Source organism: Lolium rigidum, chromosome 3 (assembly GCF_022539505.1).
Source record: "Lolium rigidum isolate FL_2022 chromosome 3, APGP_CSIRO_Lrig_0.1, whole genome shotgun sequence".
Lineage (NCBI taxonomy): Eukaryota > Viridiplantae > Streptophyta > Magnoliopsida > Poales > Poaceae > Lolium > Lolium rigidum.
In genome coordinates, this window is record NC_061510.1 from 271,427,776 (window position 1) to 271,438,658 (window position 10,883).

Sequence of the window (10,883 nt, forward strand, 5' to 3'; positions counted from 1 at the left end):
GCAACACGGCTCAAGGACATGGCCTCCCAAGCAGATTATCCCTCGGCTGGCGCACATGGTTCGAAACTATCGGCATATGAACAGCGCCACCCCGACTGTACCAAGACAAGTTCAAGCGTGCGATAGTTATGGTCGATACGAGAGGAAGATGAAGTGCTGCGGGAGACCAAGAAATAGCGAGTGGCTGAATGGACTCGGGAAGGAACCCCCGTGGCCTGCAAATGGGTAAAGCCACCGGGGCCGCCCAGGGGATTTGATTTTGACATAACCAAGACGGAACAAATCTTCGACCTCCTGCTCAAGGAGAAACAGTTGACGATTCCTGAAGGTCTCAAGTTCCCCACGGCGAAGGAGCTAAACGGAAAGCCGTACTGCAAGTTCCACAACTCGCTTTCCCATGCCACCAACGACTGCCGGGTGTGGCGTCGGCACATCCAAGCGGCGATAGAGAAGGGGCGGCTAATTTTCAACCGGTACGCCATGAAGGTCGACACCCAACCCTTCCCCGCCGTTAACATGGTGGAAATCACCTACCCCGAAGGTTGCCAGCCAGGTCCCTCGTTCGAGCATCAACATGGTAGGACACTGGAAACCACTCGGCAAAGATGGAGATGAGGGCAGCTGCTCTCATAGCAAGGATACGAGAGGAGGCCGCTCCACGCGATCGGCTCCGTCATGATGGCAAGCGCTATGTCACGGAGGGAGAGGTGAAGAATATAAGATATCGGCGACCCCTCTCGATCACCTCCTCAACAAATATGTGAGTCGGTATGACCAACGCCGACGGTCCAATTACGATGATAGAGGAGATCGTCGGCTAGAGAAGCCGAGAAGATATCGTCGGCGAGGATCGCGATGAGGAGGAGCACGAGCGGCTGTGCCACGGAAGCATCAAGGGAGCAAGATGACAACGCCGGGCATTGGGACTGCCCCTTCTTGGACTACTTGCTGGGATTCGGGAATGAGCCGATTGCCCACAATCGGCAATTGCCCGAGAATGCAATCAGAAAAGAAGGAGGCAGCCAACGTGTCCGTGTTCGAGCGCCTAGGGCCTCTCCGCCACAAAGCAAACGCGGCTGAGTCACCTCGTTGGGCAGATCTTGAGGATTCGAGAAGACGAGGGAGAAGTGGAAGAAGATAGGTACCACCGGCCAAGGTGGTGCCACGGCGGACTCAGCCGTTCCCAAAAGCGCGGGGTTCAGCGATTGCGCGGCCTAGAGGAAGCCGAGAGGTTGTACCTGCATACGCTAAGGAAGGCACGGCCTGATCGGCTGCAAAGGTTCAGCGAACCCTGGATGAAGAGGGTCGTCCACGGAAAATGGAGTGGCGCCCTAAACGGAGGAAAGCCGATGATGAGACATCGGCTGGCACAAACATGGTACTCGTCTTGCCGACGGAGCGTAGCGCTCCACGACTCTACGGAGCACTCAAGGTGGACGACGGCAAGCGCATCAAGTCGAGAAGTTGGGTTGGTTTTATCCGGCCTGACCAAGTAGCAAGATCAAACCAATGAGCAAACCGGGAGAGGCTGATCCTTGTGATCGGCCCCAAAAACTTATGAAGGGAACTTACAAAACCTTCAACGAGCAAGCAGCGTGGAGGCCGATTCCAGCAATCGGCCAAAAATTATCCTCACCCACCATTACTGCACTGGGTTCAACATGTTATCCAACACGAGCCGATACCATCAATTCTCTTGACGAGAATCGGCTCGGGGGCACCCAGAGTAGATGAAAATACGAGGATATGCAACGGAAGCATCTCATCTTACGGTGATGGGTATTGGAATATGGGGGCCGATGCACGGGTCGGCCGTAAAAACAAAAGTGAAAATTCGAAAATTTTAGAGCAACGATCGATGCGACGAGGCATCGACTTTAGAATTGAGAGGCAGCCGATGCGCAGCCCGGCAGCCGATGCGCAACCATCGACTTTAGTGGAATTATGCAATGTTTATCGAGTCTCCACCAAATCCAGTCCGACGGTGGTGCCTTTTGTTGCCTCGAGGGAGTAAAAACAATGGAAACTTCCCCAGTTGCTTGAGCCGAGCCGGGTTCACTGAACCTTTTCGTCAAGGATTTCCAATCTTTGGGGCTAGTTCAGCTGAAACGGAAGGATTATCGAGCTGTCGGAGGAAGAAAGAGGATCGGGCTGTGGCGCATTCTCTCGACATTCTCGCCTCGAGTAAGGCTCGGGGAGCGGCAGCGAGCGCCTAGTGGATACTCTGTTTAAAGAGCCGATGAGGATACCATCGGCTGATCCTTCATTGCAACCTTCTTCACAATGATGGGTGCTGAAAAGGATTATTGGGTTTGGTTGGAAAAGTTCGAAGGTTTTCCTGAAAATCCGGCGTTTTCCACCAGATTTAGAAAATCATCGGCTGAAGAAGAGAAGGGTGAATTTCAAAGGACCGATGCGGTGCGATCGGTTCATCACGCATTAGCAAAGGGGACGAATCGGCAAGGTCGGTAGAAGAGAGAATCGGCTCAATTAAAGAAGGAATCGGCAAAATCAAGATTGAGGAAAAGTTCTTCATTGATTAAGATGAGATTTCTTACATAAAGAGCTAATTGCTCTCAAAAGGGAAATACTAGGGGATCCATTGCCCCATCTACTACTACTGGCCCTATTCTAGAGGTCCTATCTATGGGCCATCACTGCCCTCGTCGTCGCCGTCGTCGCCACTATCGGCGCTGCTCCCGGCGGGCTCGTCGTCGCTCCAATGGCCGCCGACCGGGCCCTCGTTGTCTTCATCTTCTTCGTCAGCGTCGTCCTCGTCGGCTGTCGAAGTCGCTTCGATGCCCGGCCAAGGGCAGAACCGCTTGGCCGGCGGCTCGTCGGAGGAGCTCTCGTCGTCGTCCTCCTCCTCCCCTTCCTGCTCCTCCTCCTCCCCGGAAGAGGTGAAGTCGCAGGAGAAGGCTGTCGTCGTCACTCTCCTCTTCCGTTTCCCCAACGGCGAGGAAGCGGAGGTCGCTCTCCCCGTCCGTCAAGGACTGGTCGATCCTCGGACCAGATGGAGAAGTCGTGGTCGATTCCTCCCCGGCCGCAATGGCGCGGCGGGTGTTGGCCGCGTGGACCGCCGCCGCGTCGTACTCCGGCGTCGGCTCACGGGACGTGGAGGATTGGCTGGCAAGATCCGATGGGTCAGAGGAGGAGGAAGACATGGTGGCTGGGAGGGTTTTTGGAGTGCTAATGCGGAGGAGATACAAAGAAGAAGCTGTTCGGAGCGGTTAAATCGAAGGAGGATATAGTGGAAATTCAATGCCACGGCGGTTTCCGAGGAAGTGGTGCCTAAAAAGAAAAAAAAACTGCCGGGTCACGCGGAGAAGTTGAGAAGGCAAGGCATCATCATGAGGGATCTTGCGACGGTTACGCCACGACATGACCCGACGAAGGAAAGCGAGTGATTTTGGAATTACCAATTCCAAAACCGGGGGAGCATGTGTTATCACCAAGATTTGACCGCGTCGGAGGTGGGCCGCAGTCAAGATGGGCTTAAGGAAATATATGTGGAGAATTACATGAATCGGCCTGTTATACCAAGTTGGGTTTAATTGCCCGTGTATATGTAACATATTAGATCGTATTTTAGTTTAGAGATAGAATCTTATTCGTGCACGGTTTGGTGCGCGCCCGCATTAGAGAGTCCGCTGGACTATAAATATGTACCTAGGGTTTATGGAATAAACAACAACTCACGTTCAACCCCAAAAACAAACCAATCTCGGCGCATCGCCAACTCCTTCGTCTCGAGGGTTTCTATCAGGTAAGCGACATGCTGCCTAGATCGCATCTTGCGATCTAGGCAGCACAAGCACGTTGTTCCATGCGTTGCTCGTGCTGAAGCGTTTTTGATGGCGAGCAACGTAGTTATCATTAGATGTGTTAGGGTTAGCATTGTTCTTCGTTTAAGCATGCTTACGTAGTGCAACCCTTGCATATCTAGCCGCCCTCACGCCTATCTCGGGTGTGGGGGCGGCACCCGCTTGATCATTATTTAGTAGATCTGATCCGTTACGATTGCTCCTTGTTCTACAAGGATTAGTTTAATATCTGCAATAGTTAGGCCTTACAAAGGGGGAGGATCCGGTGGCACGTAGGGTGGCGTTCGCAAGTCCTAAACGGGATGTTCCTAGGATCAACTTCATGTTGGTTTTTGGCCTTGTTTAGGATCGGCTTACGAGCACCGTGCGTGGCCGCAAGGCCCAACACTGGAGTAGGATGATCCGATTATGCGGTGAAAACCCTAAATCGTCGTAGATCTCATTAGCTTCATCTTGATCAAGCAGGACCACCAAGTATTCGTGCACCCCGTACGGATCATGGGTGGATCGGCTCTTTGAGCCGATTCACGGGATAACTTGAGAGCCGATCGAGGCTCGTATTTAACGTTTACATGTATGCCCTGCGGGAAACTAGCGAGGCATCCTCATCACCTTCCTGACCAGGTATAGGTCAGGTGGCACGCCCTGCACTTCGCAACGCCGCGTGTGACCGAGAAGAGCATTGCGGGCCGTCGCTCGGAGGGGTCTCAGCCAGCCGCAGCTCTAGGCTCTTCCCGGCTCTACGGTGTTGACAAGGCCGCTGCCCGCCGGTGGGTTTTGGCAGTCAACAGAACCACACTGGCCCTATACTGATTATGACCTCACGGGTAATCCAGATGGCTTGCCAACGAGACCCGGGAGTTGTGATCTCTAGAGGGGAGGGCATTGTCTCAAAGGGTATATCATGCTTTCTTGCAAACTCTTGAGATATGAATGTATGCGATGCTCCAGAATCAAACAGAAATGTATCTAGGATTGAGTTTATATAGAGCGTACCCATTAGGACGCTTGGATCCTCTTCAGCCTCATCAGCAGAGACATGGGTCAGACGGGCACGACCAGAGGAATATTTGTCATCCTTCTTGGGCTGAGAATATCCACGACCAGCAGGCTTATGGGGGCACTCCTTTGAGTAGTGGCCAGGCTAACCACAAGAGTAGCAAGCACCACTAGGCACAGTACCCATGGCAGGACGATAGCTTGAACCACCAGAGGGTGGCTTTGAGTTATTTCCAGAAGACCTTGGTGCATAGGGAGCACGAGGTACAACACTGTAAGGGATCCAGACTCGGCGTTTCTTGTTGTTAGAGGAAGACGCACGAGAATCACCTTCTTCACGCTTCTTGGATTTTTCCATATCCTTCCTTCCGTTCTCCATCAGAAGAGCACGGTTATGCAGGTCTTGGAATGACTGGAAGGTGAAGGGCAGCATCTCATAGCGAAGCTCAGGGTTAAGTCCCTTGCGGAACAGATCTTGCTTATCAGCATCATCAATCACATCACGGGGTGCATAGCGAGACAGCTGAGTGAACTCACGTCCATATGTCTCCACATCCAGCTTCCCCTGAGAAAAGTCCAGGAATTCCCTCCTTTTGATGTCCATGACAGTCTTGGGGATATAGGCTGCACGGAAAGCTGTGACAAACTCCTCCCAGGTAACATCATGTCCTGGCGCTTGAAGAGCCAGAAAACCTTCCCACCAAGAACCAGCGGCACCTTCTAACTGGTAGGTGGCGAAGTTCACGCGTTCACCTGGTGGAACATGAAGAGCGTTGAACTTGCGTTCGATGGTGCGAAGCCAATCATCAGCATCAAGAGGCTCTTTGGGGTGGGTGAAGACAGGAGGCAGTGCACGGATGAAGTCCCCAAGTGTGACACAGTTGTCAGGACGACGTTCTGTGTTTTGAGCTACACGCTCCAGAAGTTGTTCATTCCTCAGGTGGTTGGTCTCAATGTTGTTAAGAACCTACGCCATTGTGGGAGGTGGTGGCAGTTCCTGTTCAGCATTGTTTTGTCCACGTCGGTTACGACCACGACCACGACCAGCCATCCTGAAGAGAAAGACAAAGATCATGAGAAACAGATTCCTTGGAAAGGATTCAACGGAATGATAACATTCACTGAATGGAAGGAGCAAGATTCAGATCAACTGATGTAACTTTAGGAACACTGAGTTAAGCAACCACGTACGGAGTAGTTTTTAGAGAAAACAACCCAAACCCGTAGATCCTATAAGTTTGGAAATATTAGGGTAGAGGTAAAACCTTTTTCAATCAAAACAAGGTAAGACGACTCAACATTAGAGTGACACCAGATAAGGAGTAAAAAGAATCCTATTCAGATGTTTTTGCCAATACTTTTAGGTTTCAAATAGTTTTCAAAACTACTAGACTCAACATCGACCAGTCGAAAGGGTTTCCTATAGGCACTCCTGCTCTGATACCAAAACCTATCGCGACCCCGGAGGTCAGGGCTAGACAAACCCAGATATCACATCTGGCATAAGCCTAACCTAGATCTCTAGGGCCTACAGGGTGAGAATCGGTAACACAACAGTGACTCTACGACTGAAAGAAAATATATTACAACTCTTAGCAGAGTTAAGATCCAAATTTATTACACGCAGAGGTCACTGACCACAAATCAACAAGCAACGGAAAGCAAATTATGTTATCTAGATAACAAGACTGCAAAGGGCCTAAGAGGCCATAACATAAGGCGACGTCCCAGCCCATAAGTCTCAGGCTGCCGCCTGAGGAACTCCGAACTACTCGTCGACGTCAAGGTAGAAGCCACCATCAGTTGGAAGGACTTCATCTGAAACAAAGCATGCAAGGCTGAGTACAGGGACTCAGTAAGACTTAGTACAACCTGTTAGCAAAGCGGGTATGTGAGGATTTATGTGGAGCTTATTTTGCGGAAAGCCAGTTTTCCTTTGTAAACAGGAGGGAGCAGAAGCTCGTCTATTCAGACCATTTTCAAAAGGGGTAAGAGAGCGATATCAACTCTAGCTCTAAGATCATCATGTTGAATCCACCGAATCTTCATCATTACCTGAACCTGTTACCTAGGATCACCCCTCGACACCCTGAGAAGGGATCCTTATTCACACATAGATATCAAGTTTTACGATCAGGTTCAAGTTGTCTATGATCATCACGTCCTTTCCCAAGTCGTCCTTAACCGTGGACACGGCTTTTCGAAAAGATTTACCCTGCAGGGGTGTACAACTTTACCCACACGCGCCGACCGACTCTTAATGTTAGCACACTTCCTTGGTGTGCCGGCAGAGGGTGGTCGACCAAAACCTTTCCCTTACTTCGCCTATTCCATGAGTCAAACTAAGCCGGGAGCTCCGTCATCGTAGGTAGCCATTCTCCGAGGCGGTCCCGGTCATTGTGCGCGGGGATCCGGTTCAATGCCTCCGAGCATCCTTCACCCCGGCCACGCCTCGTATGATGCACTTTGAAAACCTTTTCCACCTTTCCCCCATGCGTATGGCAAATGGAACTCGCAAACTAATTGACTCATGGGTAAGCTAGGTAAGTTCGGGCCAAGGGGTTCCCATGGGCCTCGTGTGGCCGTACGCTCAGTCTTGGTTCCAGAGGCAAGAACTCAGGTCCTAGTATCGGCGAGAACGAGTCAAATCACCACATCCCATGTGGCGGCCCATCCAAGCCTTTATCATGTTTATTAACATCATCACTGATCTTACCACGTCATCCTGTCAAACTAGGTTCATTCGTAGCTCTGATTCATCAACCGGATGGACCAGACTTCAACAGCTAAGCATGGCTAAGCATATTATATATATGGCTCTAGCGATGCAAACAAAGCTCAACCTAGTTTTGCTGGGAGCGGTGGATCAGGAACTTTGGGCTACAAAGATGGAATTATGCACACATAGGATATCTACAACTGCCGATAAAACATATTTGAAGCGGATGCAATATGTAAGAACCAGAAGTAAAGCATTTCGAAACCATATATGAACCAGGTTAGGGCTTGCCTTGTCCCTCGTTGTTCGGGTGCTGCTCTTCGGTGGCGTTGATCTCAGGCTCGCGTTCGGTCCCTATCGTGAAGAACCAAACACCGGAAAGGAATAGCACGATCAAGACAAGGTACAATGCAATGCACATACAATATGATGACATGTCATATTAAAGGGGTTGGGTTAAACCCTAGGTGCATCGACGGAATTTAAAGGGGTTCGGCATCGAACCCGGCATATGAGAGGGGTTGATTTAGGGTTTCTACTAAGGCTCACAATTAATTGGTTCAAGCATGTATGAAACATGGATAAACAATTAGGAAATGTTTTTCTGATCATTTTGATATATAATTTTATATTTTTCTGATTTAAAATGAATTACTTATGAATTTCCAAAATTTAATTCATTTTAAATCAATTTCAGAAAATTATATAAATAATAATAAAGTTGGACCCACATGTCATAATTTTATTCTTTTCTAAAATATTTATGAAATTATTAAAATTCTGACCAGGGGACCCACATGTCATATTATTTCCTATTTAAATAAATACAGAAATGATTTACTGAAATTACAGAAAATAGAAAATGCATTTATGGCGTCAGCATGACGTCATGCTGACGTCAGCTGGCCATGAGCTCGAAATTGAGCTCGGGCTGAGCTCAATTCGGCGATTGGGAGGGCTATCGGGCGCGCGGTTAGGGGCAAAAGGCGCGCCTCGTCGCGGGGAACCTGAAGAAGGCGGCGCCGCCCTTGATTGGTCGCCGGAGCGGGGGTACCGGCGACGAGCGGCGGAGGCCGGGGCAGTAGCCCGATGCGGCCATGGCTAGGGGGCGAGAGGAAGAGAGGCGAGGGGACGAGGAGGAGCAGCAGCTCACCCTGAGAAGGATGGCGTGGTCGGCGACGCCGGAGAGGGCTCGCCGGCGGCGAATCGAACGGCGGCCGGGGCGGCAGTAGGGTGGGGTTTCCGGGGGCTTCGGGGCCGCGGGGAAGGGGAGAAGTGGGGGATTAGGGTTAGGGGCGGCGGCGGCGAGCTTCTTATAGGGCTCCGAGGGCGGCGGCACGCATCTTGGCGCCGACGAGCAACCAGGTCGCGCCACCGAGCTGCTTGGCGAACGGAGGTGGGAGATGACCCTGGCAAATTTGCGAAAAACCCCCTGTGGGTGGGGTTGGGCTGGTGGGGTGCGGCCTGGGCCACTTGGGCCAAGCCAGAGAGAAGGGAGGGGGGAAAAGGAGATGGGCTGCGGCCCAGGGAGAGAGAGAGGTTTTCTCCCTTTTCTGGTTTTTCTTTTTCTAGTTTTATTTCTCTTTTCAAAACCAATTTCAAATCTGTTTTGAATCAAATTTTGACAACTCAAAATTACCATAGAATAAAATAACAAACATGGACTTATTGAATAACAACAATGCCATGTTGTTTATTTTATAAATCTTGAGAGATTTTGAATGGAGAAGAAATAAAGAAGGACTTTGCATAATTAGAAAATGCAAATGCAAATTTTTGCTCAAATGCAAACTAAATGCATGAAATGCACATGATCACTCCTTTATTTAGATAAACAAGGTTGGGATGTTACAGTGATGCTCTTGTCAAGCCAACTAATGACAAATAATGTGTTATGTGAAATAATTTCCCCCAATGTTGGTGTTTTGTGATAAAAAATCCCCAACTTGTGGTGCTAAGTGATAAAATCGCTCATTCAATAGACCGAGCCTTAGGCATGTATCATTAGATATTTTTTTAGGAAGGCTGCAAATATTTATTTTGAATACTGCGTTGCTACTTGCTAGGATTTGAACTCAGGACCTTGTAGGTCTGATACCATTTCGAATTGCATGCTCTAGCAAGTTAATCCAATAGACCGATCTGTTGGAACTTGGAAGACCCTAGGCAATTATATTAAGCACACACCATTCCATATGGTTAACCATTGGCATGAAATGAAACTTATATGTGTTTGAGTGTATATGTGGATTGCTTAGCCCTTTCCATCAGTTCGGACTTTTGGTTGCGTTGGCTACTGCATGAAGCTTGACATTCATACTTATCCTAAAAATTGTTGCTGCTGCCCTCTGTTGCCCAACGTAAATTATTTTTGAGCCATAATTTGTTTGCCCTTTCCATCAGTTCGGACTTCCGGTTGCATTGGCTAGTGCATGAAGCTTGACAATATGAACATCAATTATTTTTGAGCCATAGTTTGTTTGTCATTGCACCTTTTGAGTAGTCTCACTGCTACTATTAATTTGTTCTTATATGCACAGTTCCATGATAAATCTCATCTGCATTTCTCGCCAATGCATGTTAGATCTTCCACTCGAGAATGAGTACGAAGAGCAACGGAGGCAAACTATCCTGCATAATAGCCGAGTTGCAGCCTCGTTGGGCCTAACACTACATCCTTATACAAGGTCTAGTGCAAAAACGCCACCCACCTCCCTCACAAAGGATACGGAACATTCCTCTGATTCAGAATTTGATCCTGCTGATTGTGATGGCGAGCTGACTCAGGAAGATGCCCTGGTCGACTATCCTCTGCAACACAACAAGGTGAGTTTTCTCTATCTTGTCATCGTATTATTTTTCCCAACCTCCATTTGTTGTATCCTAGTCCTACCAAATATGTTACCCATGCCATGTTCAATCTCATTACTACAATTTTTCCTGCTTAGTTAACGCATCATATATGTTTTGGCATATGTTGCCTTACTGTTTTTCCATTCCATCTGCATATAATCATCATATAATATTGTACATTGAAATATCATTTATGTGTGATAGGCATCTGCAGATTCGGGAAAGAACTTTTCAAGAACGAACAGGAGGAAGAACACTCAATAGGAACCTCAGGCTGATACCGGAGGATGGGTGACAGTGCGTAATAAAAAAAGGGTTAAGCCTGATGCTCGTGCTGCTCCTCCTATTACAAGGTCTAACAAAAGACTGACACGAGGTGGCGAACAGGCCGAGAATGATAACAGTAAAAGGTCTCGTAAAAACCACAAACCATCGAATCAGACAGAAGTAGCCCCAGCATGTACCAGCCCACACATTCCACAACCACC